Source organism: Somniosus microcephalus, chromosome 2 (assembly GCF_052327205.1).
Source record: "Somniosus microcephalus isolate GS21.2 chromosome 2, FLI_Smic_1.0, whole genome shotgun sequence".
Lineage (NCBI taxonomy): Eukaryota > Metazoa > Chordata > Chondrichthyes > Squaliformes > Somniosidae > Somniosus > Somniosus microcephalus.
This window is the reverse complement of record NC_140988.1, coordinates 30322385-30345083: the sequence shown is the minus strand read 5'-3', so window position 1 is coordinate 30345083 and position 22699 is coordinate 30322385. Positions and strand designations below refer to the sequence as shown.

General features: G+C 49.5%; 1 protein-coding gene across 3 annotated transcripts in view; it reads right to left on the bottom strand.

Moving 5' to 3' along the window:
- Nucleotides 1–22699, bottom strand: part of c2h4orf33 (chromosome 2 C4orf33 homolog) — a 49028-nt gene that overhangs the window by 12439 nt on the left and 13890 nt on the right. The window lies entirely within an intron of this gene.

Below are 22699 nucleotides of genomic sequence, written 5' to 3'. Positions count from 1 at the left end.
AGGGCAAATGACCGAAAGCTTGATCAAAGAGGTAGGTTTTAAGGAGTATCTTAAAGGAAGAAGGATAGGTAAAGAGCCAAAGAAGTTTAGGGAGGAAATTCTAGAGCTTAGGGCCTTGGCAGCTGAAGGCACGGCCACCAATGGTGGAGCGATTAAAATCGGGGATGCTCAAGAGGCCAGAATTGGAGAAGCGCAGATATCTTGGAGGTGTTGTGGGGCTGGAGGAGATTACAGAGATAGGGAGGGGCGAGGCCATGGAGGGATTTGAAAACAAGGATGAGAATTTTAAAAGCGAGGCATTGCTTAACTGGGAGCCAATGAAGGTCAGCGAGCACAGGGGCGATGGCTAAACGGGACTTGGTGCGAGTTATGTCACGTGCAGCAGAGTTTTGGATGACCTCAAGTTTAAGGAGGGTAGAATGTGGGAGGCTGGCCAGGTCTCCAGAGTCATCCATTTTTAAAAAAAGCATGGTCCAGAACTTGTTAGAGCAGGGCATCTCATGGCGTGCCCGGTCAGTTAGACATTTTCCTGCCCCCTTCAGCTCAAAGCTTTTTTTGCACTGTAAGTTCCTGGAATTGCGATCTGATAACAGGGCATCTGGGACCTTGGTGAATGACGGGATCAACAGAGTGTAGAAAGAGAAATAAAGAGGGGGAAAGGAAGACTGGATTAAGAGAGAAAAAAGAGACAGAAAAGTAAGAAAAATATTTTTTAAATTTAACATTTTTAAATTCTCTAACGACAATTCACTACCTGAAGGAATGAGACTCCACACATTTAATTGTTCACTTTCTGGGCCAGAGCGGTTGAATGGAAGTCATTAACAATTATCACATCGTTAAAAGGGTACTTACGCTATTAATTACTAGACTTAACTTTCTGTGGCAAGTTTAATGGCCAATTAATGTGCAAAAGCAACAACTTCATGAAACTCACGGGGAGATTAAATGCGAGATGCCGTTTTCACGAGTTGGTGCTGCTGAAATGCTGTCTTGATAGATGCTGCCTGACCTGCTGAGTGTCTCCAGCATTTTCTGTTTTTGTTTCTTTACTTTTCAGTATTGAATCAGACAGTACAGGCAGTGAACAGGAAAGTCAGAGTATGTGTTGAGTTAACAATTGCAAACGAACCAACAAGAGGGCTGTTACAATTGGCTGCAGTGCCTCTGAGTGACTGAAGGGAGAATGGACCAGGGTGCCCACTCCCCAGTGATCCTTGGTGTAGGTACATGTACGTGGATGTGGGGAGAGGACAGGATTGGTTTGGTTGTGATTCCCCTTATGGTTGATTAGCTTCTACATTCACACTTGAACAATGCCCACCTAGGTGAGGCAGCCGAGGGTGACCAGCACTTGTGGAACCATTAGCCCTAGAAAGGAATCAGTGCATTCAGGTGAAGTAAGTTTTTTTTAATTACAAGTGAAACTAACCTCTAGAGACAAGAGTCCACTAGCCAGACTTGCCACTAACTTTGTTTCAAAGCTTCGAGGAGATAAGTGATAAATGCATCAGTGTGTACACATCTCTTGATTATCATTGACCCTTGTACTTTCATCATTTGATGTTTTATATATTAAGGGGTATGTATGGATGGCCAGCAGGAGGTGCAGCGGGAGCCTTCCTCAATTTCGAGGGCCGAGCCTCAATTAAATAGAACCTGCAAGGTGGCCACTCAAGATGGACGCCTGGATACAGCTGACTAGATTTGGACTGGCACAGTATTGGTGGCCCGGTTGGCAACAAGGTAATTCCTGGATGTGGGTCCGCCACATAAGCTGTAAAAATGGCATCCGGGTCCTATCTATACATTAGATCTTCTATTGCTTTGATCTTAACTCCCATACTGCCCAGTTTAATATAGGTGAGACAGTTAAAATGCCCCCTATTAGAAATAACAACAAAATAGTTGATAGCATCTAAGTTACAGATGGGAAGGCTATGTGAGTGGATTTTGAAGTGACATTGAGAAGAAAATCTATCTGCTATTCTTCACGGTATCATCCAGCGTGACTACACTAAACATTCTGCAAATCAATGGTTCCACTGCTGGAAAAATAAGACATCAATTCACATGAAGGCACAATTAAGTGTTGTTAATAAACCCAATGGGCGCGATTTTGCCAACCGAGGCAGGTCCAGGGTGGCCGGGGTCGGCGTTGTGGTCCCAGCCCGCTGCCTACTGCAGCCCACGCTCTCCAAGCGATTTTACATTAATAGGGCTTGTTAAACCCGCCCTGTGAAGTTTCCAGCCAATTAAAAGGAAGCGGGTCTGAAGATGTTATTTGATGATGCGTCATCAGCCGGTTTCGTTAAAGGGGCCATGTCCAAATTGATTTTGACAGTTTTGCTGTGAGTATTCTACAGCAATGAGGTGCTGCAAACACTGACAAGCACTGCACAGAGGTGCACGGCTGCACCCAGGCTCTCCCATGACTCCCTCCATATGCTTATGGAGGGAGTCACAGCACGCAAGTTGTTCTCTTCCCTTCCCATGGGCGGAAGAGACCTCGCCAGAACAGCAACGCAGCCTGGTTTCACATTGCACAGGAGGACACAAGCAGGGATGTCGTCAGGAGGAACAGGCTGCAGAGGCGCAAACCTTTCAATGATCTCAGTAGATCATGAAACGTGACTGCCAAGCCACACTCAACCTCATTCTGCTGTGCCACTCATCACATCCACATCACTCTGCCTTCCCTACCCTACTCCTGCACATCCTTACACCAACTTACCTTGCACCTCCACCCATCCCTCTCTATCTACATTACCACTTCCCCATTTCACTAGCCACCCCTCACACTCACCTTCATCCTAGTCCAATCATACCAACTAACAACACACAAGGGTAGGCACTTGGGTGGTTTACCCAATGTTCATGTGAAGTTTCTGGTAATGTGCTGTCAAACATGAAACCTTTATTTTCAACACTTTGCCTTCTTGGACAGATTTGTGTGCACCTTTGGAAGTGGCTTAGTGAGTTGCAGTGAATGGTGAGACATAAGGGTAGCCCCTCCCCACCTCCGCCCCCCCACCCCCCACAATGGTGACGAGAGTGAAAGGATGGCTTGGGCATTGTAGGGATGCTTTATGATATTGGTGCAGGGTGGTGCCAACCTGGCGCATCATGTGGCATCCAGGGTGTATAGCATCACGCGAAGTAAATCTGGCCATGGTGAGGCCATCCCTGGCAGCAATGTGGTCGGGTGCTGATGTCCTGTGCAGCATCAGTTGATTGCGGAGAAGGTTGGTGTTGTTGTTGTTGCTGCTGGTGTGCCTGGTGATGCTGGTGTTGGGGTTGATCTTGGTGGGATTCTAAGGACCAAGGTGAGATAGTTTCAAGGGCAACGATGCTGATGGAATAGCTGGCAAGTGAGGTTGAGATGACAGGAGTGATCTGTCAATGGTGAGAGAGGTTGTTCCAATAAGGTGGCACTGGATAGAGAGGTGACTCCAAACACTTGCAAGCTGCAGAAAGCTCAATATGTCTTCCAAATGCAGTAACCAACAGTTTCTGAGCTTTGAAAGTGAACAGCTGTAACATGGAATCTTTTATACAACTTTGGCAGCTGTCAGGTCATGAGATAATTCAATACTGAATCCACTCACGACATGCTGAGCTGACGTGTTGCCCGAGCAACGGGTAACCCATGGGGAGCACGTAAAATTTAAATGTAGGCATAAAATAACACTTAATTGTGTAATGTATATACCTTTAAGGGGGGAACTATGTTTTACAGCTCATGTATACTGCAGTACCGACAGTGACCACACCTGTATATAGCAATGAGTAGTAATCTGTACAGATCAGTTGCAGTGTGAGCCACGTTGAGTAAACACCTGTTGTACTGTTCTCCGCAGTCTGTGTCTTATTATACACGGACGCAACATTGGCGACGAGGCAGGTTCGAACCTACCTGCAACTCTGCATCACCTCCTGGGGATTCGTTCCTGGAGATCAGTGGATTGGAGGTCAAGGCCAGAGACTCGGGCGTCGACCACGGGCAACCGCCCAGTCATCCAGCAGAGACTCGAGAATTGCGGGGGAGGCTGTCGAGAGCCAGGCTTGGCTTTCCAGTTGAGGTGGTCCAGCGAAACGGGCTGGCAACAGGTAGTGCGCAGACCCTTCCCGGACAGCGGCGGGCTAGAGCCCGACCAAGTGGCACAGCAAAGGGCCGAGCAGCGTCGACGGGGGAGAGAGAGAGAGGGCAGAGTGCACAGGGCGCAGCCGGTGTTCAGGGGCCAAGCAGCGTTGGAGAGAGGGCAGAGTGCACAGGGCGCAGCCGGTGTTCAGGGGCCGAGCAGCGTCGGAGAGAGGGAGATACGCGCAGAAACCCGCGAGGCGCCGCCATTGCCACGAGGACCGCCGAGAGCGACGTTGGCAACAGCGCAGGAGAAGCGCGCGAAACCTACAGGGCGCCGCCATTGCCACGAGAACCGCCGGGGGAGGCGTTGGCAGCAGCGGGGGAGGAAGGAAAGCGCGGGAGACGCCATTTTAAGCCATTGGGAGACGCCATTTTAAACCACACCCAAAATGCCGAAGAGTGGCAGTATCACCGCATTTGACAATGAAGTCGAAGATTGGACTACATATGTCGAACGAATACAGGTGTACTGCAAGGCAAATGAGGTGTCAGATGACAAGAAAGCGTCAGTATTGTTAAATTTAATGGGTGCAAAGACATATGGTTTATTACGAAATCTAGTAACCCCAACGAAGCCAATGGAAAAGAATTTTGAAGACATAGTAACGATACTAAAGGACCATTTAAACCCCACACCGCTGCTGATAGCAGAAAGATTCAAGTTTCACAAACAGAACCAGCATAAGGATGAAAGCAATGCTGATTAAAGAACTGCGCAAACAATCGAAACACTGCCAGTTTGGAGATACCTTAAGGGACAAGTTTGTGTGTGGGCTTCAAAGTGAAGGAACCCAGAAACGGCTTTTATCTGAAAAGGACCTTACGCTGGAAAAGGCTTTCAGCATTGCGGTATCATATGAAGCAGCAGCACGGGGCGCTGCAGAGATACAACAGAGACCGCAAGAATATGGCACAAACGAAATGTCATATGGAACAGAGAAGTGCTATTGCTGCGGCAGAACAACACACGACCAGAATGATTGCTGGTTCAAAGACAAAGGCCCCAATTTTCGAGCAGCTGTCGGGCGTCTTTTCATGCGGCCGTGGTCCGAAAATCACGGAAAAAGCGGGTCGGGACCCCCCCCGCCTGATTCCCCGCCCCGTCCGACTTTCGGACTGCCGTTTTCACGCGCCCCGCTTCAGTCCCGCCCGCAGCTGGCGGGATTGTTCGTCGGAGCACTAACAAGCAATTATCTGCTTGTTGAAGTGGATTTTCCCGTGCTGTTGCGACTTTGGGGCTTTCCCCACCTGAAACCCGCCTGCTGGGAACCCCGCCGATGAGAGCTGGCGTGAAAACAGCTGGCTTGCTTGCTTGCAGCAGCAGGTCACTGAGGGCTGAAGATATTTAAAGAGGCAGCCTTTGCAGGCTGCAGGACCTTGTTGATCAAGGCTTGGGGGAACTATTTGAAGCCTTAGGAGCAGCTGCAGAAAGTTGGAGCCTCACACACTTCTTCAGTGTGAGCTCCTGGGAAGCCCCTCTCACCACTCTAACTCAGGACCTCCTCAACCGAGGCATCTGCTAGAAGTATGGGAGGCCTTTGGCACCTTCCCTTCCTGGCATTAGAGGATCTCCAACAGCAGAGGTGGCAGCAGCAGAACCAGGAACAGCAGGATGATTACCAGGAGCACCAGGCTGCTGCTCACTCACCTGAAGCTGCACAAGCCAGAAGGGGCCAGCGCTTGGAAGTGGCTTGAGAGCACCTTGCTGCGCTTCAGGGGGCCAGTGGGATCCGTTTCTGCACTGGCAGTCCTACTCAGAAGGACTTCCATGAAGATCTGGTTTCTCTGTTCAACAGATGGCCAACGCTCCTCAAGAGATGTCATTCTCTTATGAGCACTCACCATGTTTTCCGTATGCTGGTGAGTTATCTCCTCCATGGAGGTTGCCAACCTTTCCATGGTGCTGTGTTCATGCACCAATGACTCCACAAAGGCTCTGCTCATGGTCGCTATGGACTCCTCCATTCGCTCCACACTCGCAGCGACCCTGGAGACAAAACCTGCCAGAGACTCCTGCATCTGTGCATGGAGATCCATCACCTCTTCTCTTGCGGATGGACCCAGAGGCAGAGGGTCGAGATGCAGCGCAGCTGAGCTGGCAGAGCCCTGCGCCCTCCGACGAGGACTCTCCACTGCTGTCCCTGTCTCCAGAATCTGCTGAGGCTCACTTGTCAGCTGTGAAACACCAGGTGACAACACTACTCTATGTCCCAAAGGTCCCCCCGAGGTGTGAGTGTCTGCGCTGGTGCTGGGTGCGCTCACTTCTGCTGATGCTGCACCCTCAGAGGTTGGAGCTTCCTCTGAGGAGTCTGGCTGCACAGCCTCTTCCTCCTCCACAGTGAGGACGGGGGCTCTGGATGGTACTGTGGGGGAGTAAAGGAAGGAGTTAGAGATATAATGCCAAGGTTCTTCTGGTGACTCTTAGCGAGTTGGCATCTGCTGACACCTGCATCCATGCAGCATTGGTCTCAGTGGGAGGCCTCTTCCTCCCTGACCAAGGGAAGAGGACCTCCCTGTGGGCCCTAACCCCATCCAATAATGCCTGCAGTGAAGCCTCGTCGAATTTGAAGGCAGCTCGGGGTCTGGCACTGGCCACAGCTGCTGCAGGGTCCTTATGCCATCCTGTATGGTTCATTTGGAAGCCTTCAGAGGATGCAGTGCTTGCCATGGACCTTGAAAGCACCACGAATGATGACATCACACTGTGGGGATTTCTGACTCGATTTAGACAATTCGCAAGGCTTCCCACATGCTGGGAATTAATTGGCCAATTGAAGGAAAATTGCGTGGGGCTGGCTGACACTTTTTTATGTGTGTCAGAGACCCCACATTCGGGGAAATCCGACCATTTCCCACACAAGCCGAAAATCGGGCCCAAAGTGTGCAGACAGTGTGGAAAAGTAGGACACATAGCAAGAGTCTGCAGGTTGGGAAAGAAAGCCAGCAATAAGAAACCTACCAAAGGAAAGTACAAGAAGGTACATAAGATGACGGAGAATAGTTCAGACGAACAAAAGAGTGATAACGACTCCGAAAGCAGGGAACTGAGTTGTCTGAAACTACATAATGTGATCACAACGGAGGATCACCGAACCATTTGGGTCACTCTCAAGTTAGCAGGAGTCCAGGTAAAGATGGAATTGGACACAGGATCAGCCCTAACAGTCATAAACTGACGGGACTATGAGTGGCTATTCTCACACATACCCTTGAGAGACACAAAAATTATTTTGAAGACGTACACAGGGCAAAAAGTCTACCCCAAAGGAAAAATAAGGGTGACCGTTATATATAACGGTAAGGAAACACCAAAACTAGACCTGTATGTATTGCAAGATGGAGGACCACCATTACTGGGACGTGAATGGATCCGGAAAATACAACTGGATTGGCATTCCATACAGGCACTGACTGTGGCTGACAAAAAGGATGACGACGTCACACCTGGGCGACTGTCAAAGATCCTAACTGACGCGAAAGAAGTGTTCCAGCAAGAACTCGGAACACTAAAAGGCATGACAGCGACGATTAAAGTTGAAGAAAACGCAAGCCCAAAATTTTTTAAGGTCAGACCGGTACCTTATGCGATCCGCCCAGCCGTCGAAGCAGAGCTGGAGAGTCTGGAACGTTCAGGTGTACTGTCCAAGGTAGACTGGAGCGAGTGGGCTACAACCATCGTCCCTGTGATGAAAAAGTCGTTGAGCAGCACGCCTGGGGAACCAAGGAAGGTTCGCATCTGTGGGGACTTTAAGGTAACAGTGAACCCGGTCCTTCACACCGTACAATATCCACTTCCGCGGATTGAAGATATTTTCGCCTCGCTATCTGGAGGGAAACGCTTCACTCAGGGCAGACACGGTGGCATAGTGGTTAGCACTGTTGCCTCACAGCACCAGGGACCTGGGTTCGAATCCGGCCTCGGGCGACTGTCTGTGTGGAGTTTGCACATTCTCCCCGTGTTTGCGTGGGTTTCCTCCGGGTGCTCCGGTTTCCTCCCACAGTCCAAAGATGTGCGGGTTAGGTTGATTGGCTATGATAAATTGACCCTTAGTGTTAGGGGGATTAAATATGTGGGGTTACGGGGATAGGGTGGGATATGTGTTGGTGTAGGGGTTACGGGGATCGGGTGGGATATGTGTCGGTGCAGGCTCGATGGGCCGAAATGGCCTCTATCTGCACTGTGTGGCTTCTGTGATTTCTGTGAAGATTGATCTGGCCCAGGCGTAACTGCAAATGGAGGTAGAAGAAGCATCAAAAAAATACCTCACAATCAACACCCATAAAGGTCTCTACCAATACAACCGGCTGGTATTCAGGGTAGCATCAGCTCCGGCTATTTGGCAGAGGGCAATGGAACAAGTCCTGCAAGGGATCCCAGGGACCCAGTGTTATTTGGACGACATCCTGGTCACGGGCGAAAATGACAGTGATCACCTTGCCAACCTGGAGCAGGTGCTCACGAGATTGCAGGAATATGGGCTCCGAGCTAACTGCCCCAAATGCGAGTTTTTTAGAAAACAGATCTCATATTGTGGCCACGTTATCGATAAAGAGGGGTTACATAAGTCCCCAGAGAAGGTTGAGGCAGTAGTCAAGGCTCCAGCACCGGAAAATGTGTCACAACTGAGGTCGTTCCTCGGGCTGGTAAACTACTACCATAAGTTCTTGCCAAATTTGTCTACAATACTACACCCACTGAACACCCTACTGCAAACTGGGGTGCCATGGCAGTGGAGTGACGAATGTAGACGAGCTTTCCAGAAGAGCAAAACACTAATCACATCGAAAGAGGTATTGGCCCATTACAACCCGGTATTACCAATTCGGTTGGCATGTGATGCGTCACCCTACGGCATTGGAGCGGTGCTGTCGCACAAATTCTTGGACGGCTCAGAGAGGCCAATAGCCTTTGCATCACGATCACTAACCTCAGCCGAGCGTAACTACGCCCAGATTGACAGGGAGGCCCTCAGCCTAGTGTGGGAAGTGAAAACGTTCAATCACTATCTGCACGGGCAAAAATTCACCTTGCTGACTGATCACCAGCCTCTTGTCTCCATTTTTAATCCGAAGAAGGGCGTTCCGGTGATGACTGCGCAACGACTACAAAGATGGTCACTTTTTCTAGGCGCGCACCACTGAGATTGAATATAAGGGCACGAAACAGCATGGAAATGCTGATGGCTATCACGCCTGCCACTGCCTACTGCGGAGGAAGCACCAGCAGTGGATCCTGTCGAAATATTCCATTCGACTATAGTTGAATACCTACCGGTAACTAACGCTTGTATCGAAAAGGAAACCCGAAATGACCCGACACTGTCTCGGGTATATGATTTGACGGTGAAGGGATGGCCAGCACATGGCGACTCACTGTTGCCAGCATTCTCGACAAGGAGAGAACAGCTGTCAGTGTGCCGGGGGACCTTGATGTGTGGATCCCGAGTGGTAATTCCACCCAAGTTAAGGGATAGAGTGCTCAATGAGCTTCATGAGGGTCATCTGGGAGGGGCAAAAATGAAAAGCCTAGCCAGGGCTTATGTGTGGTGGCCGGGAATCGATAAACAAATCGAGGACCTGACCAAGAGCTGCTCAGGGTGCCAGGAAGTCCAAAATGCACCACCACAGGCCCCTCTACACCCATGGGAGTGGCCCTCATCTCCATGGCAACGGGTGCATATTGATTTTGCTGGTCCATTCATGGACTCAATGTTTTTAATAGCCGTGGATGCGCACTCGAAATGGCCTGAGGTCATCAAAATGTCCTCCACCACCACGGAGAAAACTATTGCAGTCCTACGGACCATTTTTGCCAGGAATGGCTTGCCAGAACAGATTTGCTCCAACAACGGACCACAGTTTGTGTCCGAAGAGTTCCGGAGGTTCTTGAAAAAGAATGGGGTAAGGCATTACACATCCGCCCCGTATCATCCAGCCACAAATGGATTGGCGGAGAGGTTCGTAGAAACCTTTAAGAAGGCAATAAAGGCTATGTACAATGACAACATTCCGCTGCAGCACAAGGTGGACAATTTCCTGTTTGCCTACCGGAATGCGACACATGCAGTCACCAACCAGGCCCCAGCCATGATGTTCTTTAACCGAAGGTTAAGATCTCGCCTGGATTTGCTCAGACCAAACGTACGAAGAGATGTTGAGAGTAAGCAATTCCAGCACATCCATGAGAAGCCAACAAGGAGCTTCAATGTAGGGCAACCAGTCTTGGCCCGCGACTACCGAACAGAAAAATGGCAGCCAGGAACGATATGCACACGGCAGGGCCCACTAATGTACACAGTGGACTTTGGGGAGAGCATCGTGAGACGCCATGCTGACCAGATCCTAGAGTCACAGGAACAAGTCAACCCCATGCCTCGCCCATACATACCTGGTGATGAACCTGACATACAGGTCGCATCTACCCCAGAAACAGTAGCATCGGAAGCTGATGAACCAACCGACGACAGGGGGCCAGAATCGCCTCCGCACCAAGAGCAAGACACTCGGGAAAGGCGCTATCCAGATAGGATCAGGAAGCCTCCCCAAAGGCTGAATATATAAATAGACTATTTTCAGCTAATGTTGCATGTTAAAAGTGTTAATTGTAATTAGTTTGATATTTAATTGTTAAATGAATGTTATGGTACTGTTAATCTAAAAGGGGAGGAATTGTAATGTATATACCTTTAAGGGGGGAACTATGTTTTACAGCTCATGTATACTGCAGTACCGGCAGTGACCACACCTGTATATAGCACTGAGTAGTAATCTGCACAGATCAGTTGCAGTGTGAGCCATGTTGAGTAAACACCTGTTGTACCGTTCTCCGCAGTCTGTGTCTTATTATACACGGACGCAACAAATTGGATGTTAACAACCCATTTAATGATGTCACTTGCCTCCCCTGCCACTTGGTGTCGGGTCTGCTCAGCGCTGACAGACCCGACACCTGGGAGACTCGGGTGGAGGCGGACTGACAGCGGGTTCCCTACCTGCTGTCAATCTTTTCTATTTTGACAGCAGACCCACCTCCAAACCCGCCCTCTGAGCGCCGGCAAAATTCAGCCCAATGAGCTGAAAATAGCCCACTTGACCACAATAAAGACACATTAGGAGAACCCACCTGGAATTTGCATCAAATTTGTGCAAAATGTAAAAATATTCGCAAAATCCCAACTACACAGACAGGGGCGAATAAATACAATTTTTGCATCTGCAGCAAATATTGCAAATTTACTGTGGGAAGTAGAGAGAAATATAATGGGCCATAATTTCCGGCTCCTATGGGTGCGAACGAGGTACGCACGCGCCAGTAAGGGCCGCGCAAGTTCCGGGTTTAGGCATGCGCTGTGCATGCGCTAAAACCCGGAACCTGCGATCTGTCAAGAATCTTCTTGACAGATCATCCGCATCCCCAGGAAAAGGGCATCCGCGGACGGAGAGTTGGGCTATTTGCCCAACTTCTGCCCAGCGAATGCCCGTAAAATTTTTATGCCTGGTACAAACAGGCATAAGGCCGGCTTTTACCAGCGTAAGAGTTTTAAAAAACAGAAAAATAAAATTTTATCAATAATTTATACATTTAAAAACTTGTTAAATAAGGTAAGTTTATTTTTAGCCCCTTTAAAACATGTAAATTTATTTTTCAAAAAATTAACTGTTTGTTTTAAATATGTAATTAAATGCCATTTTAAATACGTGATTTTTAAAAATGTATTTGATGTGTAGATGTATTTTTTGGGGTATTCCCATTCACGCTTATGGGGTTTCCGTACATAAGCATGAATGGGGATTCCCTTCTTTCATTCATTGGGCCGGCCCACGTGATCCCAGGGGCGCTTGCGAACCGCCTGCACCCCTGGGATACGTGGGCCTTACCCGCGGGTGCCCAGGGAGCCCCAGGACCGCGAGTCTCCGTGGATCCAGAGGCTCCGGGTACGCGGGTATTTTTTTGTAGATCGGAGACATTTTTCCACAGGAAGCATCCGACCGCAAATTCAGGGCCATTGTACATAAGAGGATTTGAGGAGAGAAGAACCAACAGAGCTTGCATCTTAATCAGGTTTTATGAAGTGATGGATAAATATTGGGCCTGAATTTGCGGTTGGAGGCTTCCCAAACCTTCCCGATGGTCCTGGAGGTTCAGACACTTGCACTTCTGGGCCTCTACGCGTAAGCCTGCGTAAAGGCCCATGTATCCCAGGGATTTACAAGCACCCCTGGAATCATGAGGGGCAGCCCAGCCAATCAAAAAGGGGGATCCCCATTATGCGTATGGGGATTCCATTTAGGTCCCCATAAACATGAATAGGAATCCCCTAAAAAACACAATTACACACCAGTTTAATAAAAATAAATCTTTACACGTTCAAAATTAATTATAATACAATTAAATTAAACATTTAAAACAAAAACTGAATTTTTGGAAAAATAAATTTAAATGTTTTAAAGGGGCTGAAAATAACCCAAACTCATTTTAAAGGTTTATTTATGTTTAAATAATTTTTAATTTTTTAAAAAATATTTATTTAAACTCTTACACTGGTAAAAGAAGGCCTTACGCCTGCTTTTACCAGGCATTAGAGTTTCACGGGCATTCGCTGGGCAGTAGTTGGGCAAATCCACCAGTGCATGTCCATTTCCCGGGAATGCAGTGGATCTGTCAAGCTGAAACTGATAGATCGCAAGTTTCAGGTTTTCGCACATGCACATCACATCTGAAAACCCAGAACTTGTGGGGCACTTACAGCTGCATACGCACTCATTATATTCGGCCAAAAATTGTGGTTGGAGGCATACCTCCGGAGTATGCCTCCGACCTGCGAAAAGAATTTGCACCTGCCTGATAGCGGCCTTCCTGTGAAAACTTGCAGTCTGACGCTGCACGACGGAAGGCAGCGCAATGGCCCACGGATCTCAGGGACACTGCCTGTGCGGAAGCGTACCTGGGAATCACGTGGGACTGGTCCTCCAATCAGAAAACAGAATTAGATTTTAATCATTTCAGAAGGGAATCCGTAATCAGATTTAATTACAATTTACAGGATAGGGATTTAATCCCTAATTAGCTTCATTCCACCAACTTCACTAAAAATTTAATTTTGCTGATAAAATTTGCGACATCATTAAAACGCTAATATTTGTAAAAACAAGAAAAACTGATTTGATACAATTAATCTATATGATTTCTGAGATGAAAATGTTTAAAACATGCCTGAGGTATTCCCTTACGCAGATGCAAACACAGGGCCTGTTTGCATCAACCGTAGCATTTCCGTATGCAATTGCTGGCCAGTCGGCACTGCGCCAGCAATTGCTTTATCGTGGGCCGTGCGGATGGCCTGTCAACGCGTACGGTGACAGACAGTAAGTTCAGGAAATCCTGAACTTGCAGTGGATTTCAAAGGAGGTACGACGGCGTACTCTGAGAGTACACCGTCATACCCATCGCAAAATCCGGGCCAATGTATTTGTGAGGGCCTGTATTGTTCAGTATCAGTAATATTTTTGCCTTGTGTCTGCCATACAACTACAAAGCTGATCTAACTACCATAGATCTAACAAATGAGTCATGAACTCTACCACAATCTGAAGGTTTAGATAGTGTCTGACTGTGTGCACTCCCAAGGCTCATGGTGCTATCTGAATCCAAAAAATATTCTATAGACAAATATTCTTGACTAAAGCCAAACAAATTATCATCATAAGTTTAATTGGCTTCAGCAATACTTTAATGTCAAATAGTAGTTTCCTTGATTGGGAATGCGACTATTGAAGGAGAAATGTGCTAATGCCACACTTCATATACAGTTGCCCATGTTACCAATCCTGCTGCAGGAAATTGCTGCCACCAACAATTTCATAAGGAGAAAAAGAGATTTATCTGTATACACAACATTCTGCTCCACCACATGACATTATTAAACAATGTGATGTATTTCTTTGAAGAATCATACTTGACAACAGGCTCAAAATATTTTTCTAAGTTCACTAATTCCAGGCCCTGTGATGAAAAGCAGGCCCCATGTACAAAAAGATTCCTATCTATTATTTTTGGTCATTTCTCTCTTTCTAATGTTTCTTATGTGGACCAAATCAACATGCTTTTCAGTAATATGACATTTTAGTGGAAGGTCACTTATTTACTGAAAAACAACATGAAAAGACTTTACTGAACTACACCTGTTTTATGTTAAGGTACTCAAAAATTAACGTTCATATACAAAGATCAGTGAAGATTTAAATATATATATTGTCCTTATTATAACAATTTTTGGAAGTTAAACATTTGTAATGAAGTGTGTAGTACAGTGACTATTACGTGACAAACTATTATACAGGACATGAAAAATTCAGGAGTTAAGCCTGACAATAGACAGATAGAAATTGTGGCCCGGAATTTGCAGTCAGCAGCGAAGGTGTTCACCGCTGGCTCCGAAGTACGCTTCGCACAAGGATCTCACGATCCCCATGTCGAGAACTTCGGGTTTTCCGACTGTCAATTCAAATCAACGGAATTTAATGGGGATTTCCTTAAGCGAACTGCTGTGACGTCAACAGGCTGTCTAAGCAGCCAATCAAAAGGCAGAATTCTCACAGACAGCGAACAAGGAAGTGAGTAAGCTCTTAAAATTCTAAGGCCTAGAAATTCAGTTGGTAGCGCCAGCCGCTAGCGCATTAAGAGGGCGATAAGTGGGGCGCGAAGCGGCTAGCGCCCGGGTGCGGCGCGATCTGCGCCTCTCGCGAACTTGAGTGAAGATTTAGCGGCGGCGCAAAACCACAACGCCCACTCAGCTGCGCGCGCAGATCCTGACGTCATTTCATGGTGCAACGCCCTTGGTGCGCCCCAAACCGGAACTTCAGTGGCGCCCTCCTTCTTTCCACTTGGCGCTCCCAGCGACTGGTTGAGTGGAACGGTTCCCAGTCGCTGTGGGGCTGGGGGGGTGCTATTTAAAGGGGGCTCTTCCTGCATTCTTTGTAGTAGCCATTTTGGACCACTCCTTCTGTGTGAGAGAGAGAGAGATTTGCAGAGAGACAAAGGGGGAGAGCTTTCTGCTTTGACTCAGCGCTTGCACAGGTACTTCTGGCTTTGGCCCAGAGCTTTGCAGTTGGATTTATTTTTCAGTGCCATAGCCTTGAGTGGCCACATATAATGGGGGCTGCAATGGGTGGAAACGTTGTGTTTCTCCATTGCATTGAGAGGGCTCAGAGACGCCGAGAGAGAGTGCCAATCATGGCCAGACGGAGGAGGGCCAACAGGCGTCGGCACAGGAGGCCTTACCCTCCCAGGGTATACCGCCAGCACTTCTCCTACCTCAACATGTCTGAGGAGTAGTGCATTCGGAGGCTTCGATTCAGAAGGGAGGTGGTCACTGAGATCTGCCACCTGCTTCAAAGAGATCTGCAGCCTCAGCTGAGGAGCAGGACGTCTCTGTCGGTGGCAGTGAAGGTGACAGTGGCTCTCAACTTCTATGCCACCGGCTCCTTCCAATCCGCTACTGGGGACATTGCCAATGTCTCCCAGTTCGCAGTGCATTGCTGCATCCGCCAAGTCACGAATGCCCTCTTCAAAAGGAGACGTCAGTACATCTCCTTCCCCATGACCCTGGACAAGCAGCAAGAGCATGCAATGGGATTTGCAAGAATAGCGGGCTTCCCCATGGTCCAGGGCGCCATTGACTGCACGCATGTGGCTTTGCAGGCGCTTCTAGAGAATACCGAGGATTACCGCAACCGGAAGGGGTTCCATTCGTTGAACGTGCAGTTGGTGTGTGACCACAGGCAGCTGATACTAGCTGTCAATGCCCGCTTTCCATGCAGCAGCCACAACGCCTTCATCCTGCGCCAGATTTCTGTGGCAGACCTTTTCGAAGTCCCGGCTCACCCAGGAGGCTGGCTTCTCGGGGACAAGGGCTATCCTTTGTGCACCTGGCTGATGACCCCGCTCCGTGCGCCCACCACCCCTGCTGAAGAGCGATACAATGACAGCCATCAAGCGACCAGGAACATCATTGAGCACACAATCGACGTGCTAAAGCAACGGTTCCGCTGTCTGGACCATTCCGGGGGAGCCCTACAGTACTCGCCTGAGCGAGTCTCCCATTTCGTTGTAGTGTGCTGCATGCTGCACAACCTGGCTATCCTCAGGACTCAGCCACTGCCAGCAGACATTGGAGGACCACCAGAGGAGGAGGAGGAGGAGGAGGAGGAGGAGCACCAAGATGGGAGGGAGGCACAAAGTGCAAGGGCCGTCCGTCAGCGGCTTATTGCAAGTCGGTTCTAGGCCCCCTCTCAGGGAATGGCTTGTGCCATTGAAAGAACATGAATGGACCTGCTCCGCAAACCCTGAGCCAGTCAAGGCAACAAATAGTTCAAAGTGCAAACATGCACAATCCGAATAAAGACAATTATTTATTTAATAAACTCTGTGCCCTTTCCGCATGACAAACAAATACAGAGAAACCCCCAAAAAAGGTTAGACACATAACTGGCTCTCACAACCTGGAGACAATGAACAAAAGAGTTAAACAAAAATGACCATGATCCTCAGCCTTCACAAAAAAAAACCACAACATTTTGCCAGACCTCCTACTTTTTGGCCTACGAGGGTGATCTGCCTCGCTTGTGAGATTGGCCCCTTCCCGCCCTGCAGCTCCTCCGCAATGGGACCCCAGTGGCTGCAGCAAGGCTGGGTGAAGGCTGCTGAGGGTCAGATAGTGAGTCGGCAGATGCCCTTGGGGGACGGCCTGGACCAGCTCTGGGCCTGGAGGGCCCGGCTGCTGACTGCTCCAACTCTGCTTGGGCGGCAGCAGTCTGTCCTACGGGTGGTGGAAGCTGCAGTGGAGGAGTGACAGTGTTAGCAGCAGGAATGCTGCCAACCTGACAGAGCACAGGCACTCCCTGGTCAGACGAGACACTGGCACTCGCACGGGCCAGCACTGAAGCATGCACAGCAATCTGCTGAAGCACAGACTGCTGGCCTGCTGCGGCGCGGCGAGGGCCCCGGTGAATCCTGGCCGATCCAGCGAGGGTGGAAGCAGTTAGTGCTCGTGTGGCCCTGATCTGTGTCTGCATCAGACCAGCCAGTGACTGCATAGCATGACTAAGCACTTGGCGGGAAGCCGCGTGTGCGGCACCAAAGTCCTGCAGACTCCTTGCCTGTGCTGCACCGACGTCCTGCTGACTCCTTGCCTGTGCTGCCCCGAATTCCTGTACACTCCTTGCCAGTGACTCTATGGAGTCAGGCATCCTTGCCACTGCAGCCATGAGCTCAGTGTGCCTGCGCTCCGCCTGGGCACACATTTCAACAAGGAGCCGCACCTCCTCTGCGCTCACTGTAGCAGGACTGGAGACCACACTCTCCCTCCGGGGAGAAGGCCGCCGAGCTTCCCTACCCGCTCCCCCCCCCGTGTTGCTGCAGCCCGCTGGGCCCCGGAGCTTCACCCTCCTCAGACCCTTCCCCCCTGCTCCCCTCCAGGGAAGACATGTCCCCATCATGGCTATGGGCTGCCTCGACTGAGGGTGGCACTGATGTTCCGGCTTCCTCTTCCTCCTCCTCGCCTTCCGATTCACTCACAGTGCCAGCTTGAGGGCCCGCCTCCTCACCTGGCGAATCAGCATCTGAAAGCAGGGAGGTACAAGAGTTGCTTTAGTGTGAGGACAGGGTGGCAGCGAGGGAGGCATGAGTGCTGCAATGCACTGCATTGGTTCGATAGTGGCAAAGGATGCTGGTGTGAGGCACAAGTGGAAAGAGAGAGGTCAAAAAGGTGATGACCTTACCATTGCTGTCCAGAACAGGGTCGGCATCTCCAGTGGCGACGGGGCCAATCAGCCAGCCTGCCATAATCCGTTCCACTCGCTGCTCCAGATCGCTGAGGTCTTTAAGTTCAGGACGGCCTCCCCCGGTCTGTTGCTGCTGCCTCCTATTGTGGGCCAGCTTGCCCTGCAAGAGAAAGGACGGGCTCTGAGTACAGTGTCAAGCCCTGATCTTGGCTGTACTGCCTCCCATGGTGGTATAGCCCTGACAGTGTCAAGCCCTGATCTTGGCTGCACTGCCTCCCATGGTCGAATCAAATCAAATCAAATCAACTTTTATTGTCATTGTTAGTGCACAAGTGCACGAAATGTAGGCTTGCGGCTCCCGAGAGTGTACATTTGGATTAAGACATTTAAACATTCAACATACATTTGGCTTGTAGTATCATTTGGCTTGTAGTATATTAACATAAATATAACCATAATAAAGTGCATTGGCAGATGTGCAGGCTTTAGAGTTTATTTGTGGAGTTCAGTAGGATGACAGCCCTGGGAAAGAAGCTGTTCCTAAATCTGGTCGTACGGGTGCGAATGCATCTGTAGCGTCTCCCAAATGGCAGGAGGGCGAACAGACTGTGGCTGGGGTGGATAGGGTCTTTGATGATGGACCGTGACCTCCGTAGACAGCGTTTCTGGTATATGTGCTCTATGGTCGGTAGCCGGGTGCCGGTAATGCGTTGGGCAGTTTTGACTACCCGCTGCAGGGCTTTCCGGTCATAGTAGCTACAGCTGCCATACCATACTGTGATACAGTTCGTCAGGATGCTCTCTATTGTGCAGCGGTAAAAGTTAGAGAGGATCAGGGGTGACAGGTTACATCCCTTCAGCCTCCTTAGGAAATATAGGCGCTGCTGGGCCTTCTTCACCAGAGAGGAGGTGTTGAGGGACCAGGAGAGGTCTTCCGTGATGTGGACTCCGAGGAACTTAAAGCTGTCCACCCTTTCCACCACAGCCCCATTGATGTGGATGGGGGTGTGACTTCCGCCTTTGGACTTCCTGAAGTCCACAATGATTTCTTTTGTTTTCTTGGTGTTAAGGGCCAGGTTGTTATCGGCGCACCACTTCACGAGATGCTGGACCTCCTCCCTGTAGGCTGACTCATCGTTGTTGGTGATCTGGCCTACTACCGTGGTGTCATCCGCAAACTTGATGATGGTGTTGGAACCATTAACAGCCACACAGTCGTGGGTGAAGAGGGAGTAGAGGAGGGGGCTCAGCACACATCCTTGTGGGGCCCCCGTGTTCAGGGTCAGGGGGGGGAGGTGTGGTTACCTAATTTGACAGACTGGGGTCTGTTTGTTAGGAAGTCCAGGGTCCAGTTGCAGAGGGAAGTGTTCAGGCCAAGAGTTTGGAGTTTGGTAGCCAGCTTGTTGGGGACGATAGTGTTGAATGCTGAGCTGTAGTCTATGAACAGCATTCTGATGTAGGTCTCCTTACCATTTAGGTGATTCAGTGCCGAGTGTAGAGCAGTTGTGATTGCATCCTCCGTTGATCTGTTTGCATGATAGGCAAACTGGTGTTGGTCAAGGGAGGCAGGAACACTGGCTTTGATGTGGGCTAAGACCAGTCTCTCGAAACACTTCATTATGATGGGCGTGAGTGCGACAGGTCGATAGTCATTCAGGCACGTCACAGCCGTTTGTTTTGGCACACGAATAATGGTAGCGGTCTTGAAGCATGTAGGGACTACTGCCTGGGCCAATGACAGATTGAAGATGGCGGTGAAGACATCAGCCAGCTGATCAGCACATTCCTTGAGTACCCGTCCAGGGATGCTATCCGGTCCAGCAGCCTTTCGTGTGTTCACTCCGCGTAGAACACCCCTTACGTCGGAGGTCGACAGAGTGAGCACCTGGTCTTCCGGGGGTGGCAAGGCTTTGGTAGCCGGCTCCCTGTTGTCCCTGTCGAAGCGAGTGTAGAAGTTGTTAAGCTCCTCCGGAAGGGAGGCATCGCTAACCGGGGGACTGGTGTTTTTGCCCTTGTAGTCAGTGATGGACTGGATGCCTTGCCACATGCGCCGGGGGTCCGAGTTGTTGCGGAAGTGATCCTCTATCCGCAGTGTCTGTTTCCTTTTGGCAGTCCTGATACCCTTTTTTAGGTTGGTCCTAGCTGCACTGTAAGCCGCCGCGTCGCCAGATTTAAATGCTGCGTCGCGTGCTTTCAACAGTGAGTGGACCTCTCCGTTCATCCAGGGTTTCTGGTTGGGGTATGTCCTGATATTTTTATGGGTCGTGACGACCTCGACGCAGCTGTTGATGTAGAATAGCACTGTGGATGCGTATTCCTCGATGTCATTATGGGCAAACATGCCCCAATCAGTGCGTTCGAAGCAGTCCTGAAGCTCCGATACTGCCCCCTCTGGCCATACTTTCACTGCTCTCACTGATGTTCTCCCTCTTTTGATGAGCGGTTTGTATGCCGGGGCTAGAAACAGGGAGAGGTGGTCAGACTGCCCAAGGTGGGGGCAGGGAATGGCCTTATAAGCGTCTACAATGCTCGTGTAGACTTGATCCAGTGTGTTCTCCCCTCTTGTGGGGCAGGAGACATTCTGATGGAATTTCGGTAGTACAGTTTTTAGGTTTATGTGATTGAAGTCCCCCGCGACGATAAAAGCTCCGTCTGGGTGCGCAGTTTGTTGTTCGCTGATGGCCCTGTAGAGGTCCTTCAGTGCTAGTTTGGCATTAGCGTGTGGTGGGATGTAGACCGCAGTGATGATAACAGCCGTGAATTCCCGAGGCAGGTAGAAGGGTCTGCACCTTACCATGAGGAATTCCAAATCAGCCGAGCTGGATCTATCAATTATATCAGTGTTGGTGCACCAGGCATTATTAGTGTATAAATAGCCCTGACAGTGTGTAAAGTGGTGAATGTGCATGTGATTTTCATGAGAGTCCCATAGGTGTTGGATGAGGGCTGGGCATTGGGGCTTTCAGGACCCTTTGGCCATAAAGTGAGGTGCACATGCAGGGATGAAGAGGATACTGGAAAGGGTACTCACCCTGCCAACCCGAGTGAGGTCGTTGAATTTCTTCCTGCATTGCGTTGGGGTCCAAGGGACCATGCTGCTGGAGGTCACTCTGTGTGCCACCTCCCTCCAAGCTTTTCTATTCACTGGGCAGCGGCCTCCTGCCACTGTCAGGAAAGAGGATAGGTCGCCTGCGCTCTACTGCGCCAACCAGAACCTTCAGGGCCCCCTCACTGAAGCGCTGCACTCGCTCCCTGGCCTTCTCCATGGTCGTAGGCGTAACGATGTCGCAGCAGGTCTGTCCAGGCCTAGAATCATGGCTCCAATGTGCAGGGCGTGACTGCAAGCCAAATCGACCCTCCCCCTTTAAGAGATGACCGGCGCCAGCGTGTCTGCCTGCAATCGCTAACTGGCCTCACCTGCACTGTGCCCGCCCTCGGTGGTAACGCCTCGGCTCGCCGGCTTAGCACCTTAGGATAGTCGTGCACCGCCTGCTTTAGCGCAGCAACAACCTCTTGGGGCGATGCAACTCAATTTCGGTGAAGGTGGCGCTAAGTTGCGCCGGGCGCTAAATTTAGCGCACGCTCGACTGTAGCGCCCCAAACGTGGTGATACTGAATTTCTAGGCCTAACTTTTTAAAAATGTTAGAGCGAGCAAAACAAAGATTAGGGCTCTCACATGGGGAAAAGGCAAACCTGAAATAAAAATGGACAAACTTTACAAAAAAATTTAAAACTTTTTTTGAAAAGTTTCTTAAAAATTGTAATTTTTATTAAAATGGACAAACTTCGCACTGCATGAAATTAAAATTAGTTTCCCAGGCCCTTAACATTTGTTTAGCAGTAATAATGCTGTCAAAACCCCAGTTACACCTAATCCCATTGACTCTAACTTTTAGTGGGAAATTTAACTGTGTAATTACTGCAGAAGAACCAGTTTTCATCAGTTTCCCTGATTATGCAGATTGCGGCTCTGTGGTGGGGGGCGGGGGGGGGGGGGGGGGGGCAGTGGTGGAGCTGTCAATGGCAGACCGCAACTTCAGGATTTCCGCATGCGCCAAATCCCGAAGCTGTGGTCAGTTTCAAAGGCGGAATGACGGCGAGCGCTACCAGTTCGTCGCCATCCCGGCCGCAAATTCTGGGACAATATTTTTCTTGGTGGGGTTGGTTTACATACATTGAAGTGTGTGATATGGTTATTAGACAACTATTGTATTTTTTGTCCTTTCCTTTCCAGTCTGTGTGAAACAAGTCATCTTTTGTCAAATTCCATCTTACCATTGCTTACACGTAACATGGTAAGTTAGAGTCAGCAGAGGATAAATATAAAAAAGAGAACAGAAAAATAAAATTGGACTAGAGCTGAAAATACAGTACTTGATGATGTGAGTAGCATAGTATGTTAGTGTGCTGACATGCCATGGTGCACCTGATGGATGTCTCTTCTCTATGATCTCCCTATACATTGAATTCCGGATCTCAACTGGCCCATCTGGGGAGTTTCTGAATGGAACAGTGGGAATACAGATAGAGATCAAAGAGGACTCTATCAATATCGTTCTGGTGCATCTTCCAGTGCCTTGTAATCTCTGCGCTCCACCAATTCTGGCCTCTTGTGCATCCCTGATTTTAATTGCTCAACCATTGGCAGCCGTGCCTTCAGCTGCCTAGGCCCTAAAGCGCTGGAATTCCTTCCCTAAACCTCTCCGCCTCTCTCTCCTTTATGATGCTCCTTAAAACCTACTTCTTTGACCAAGCTTTTGGTCATCTGTTCT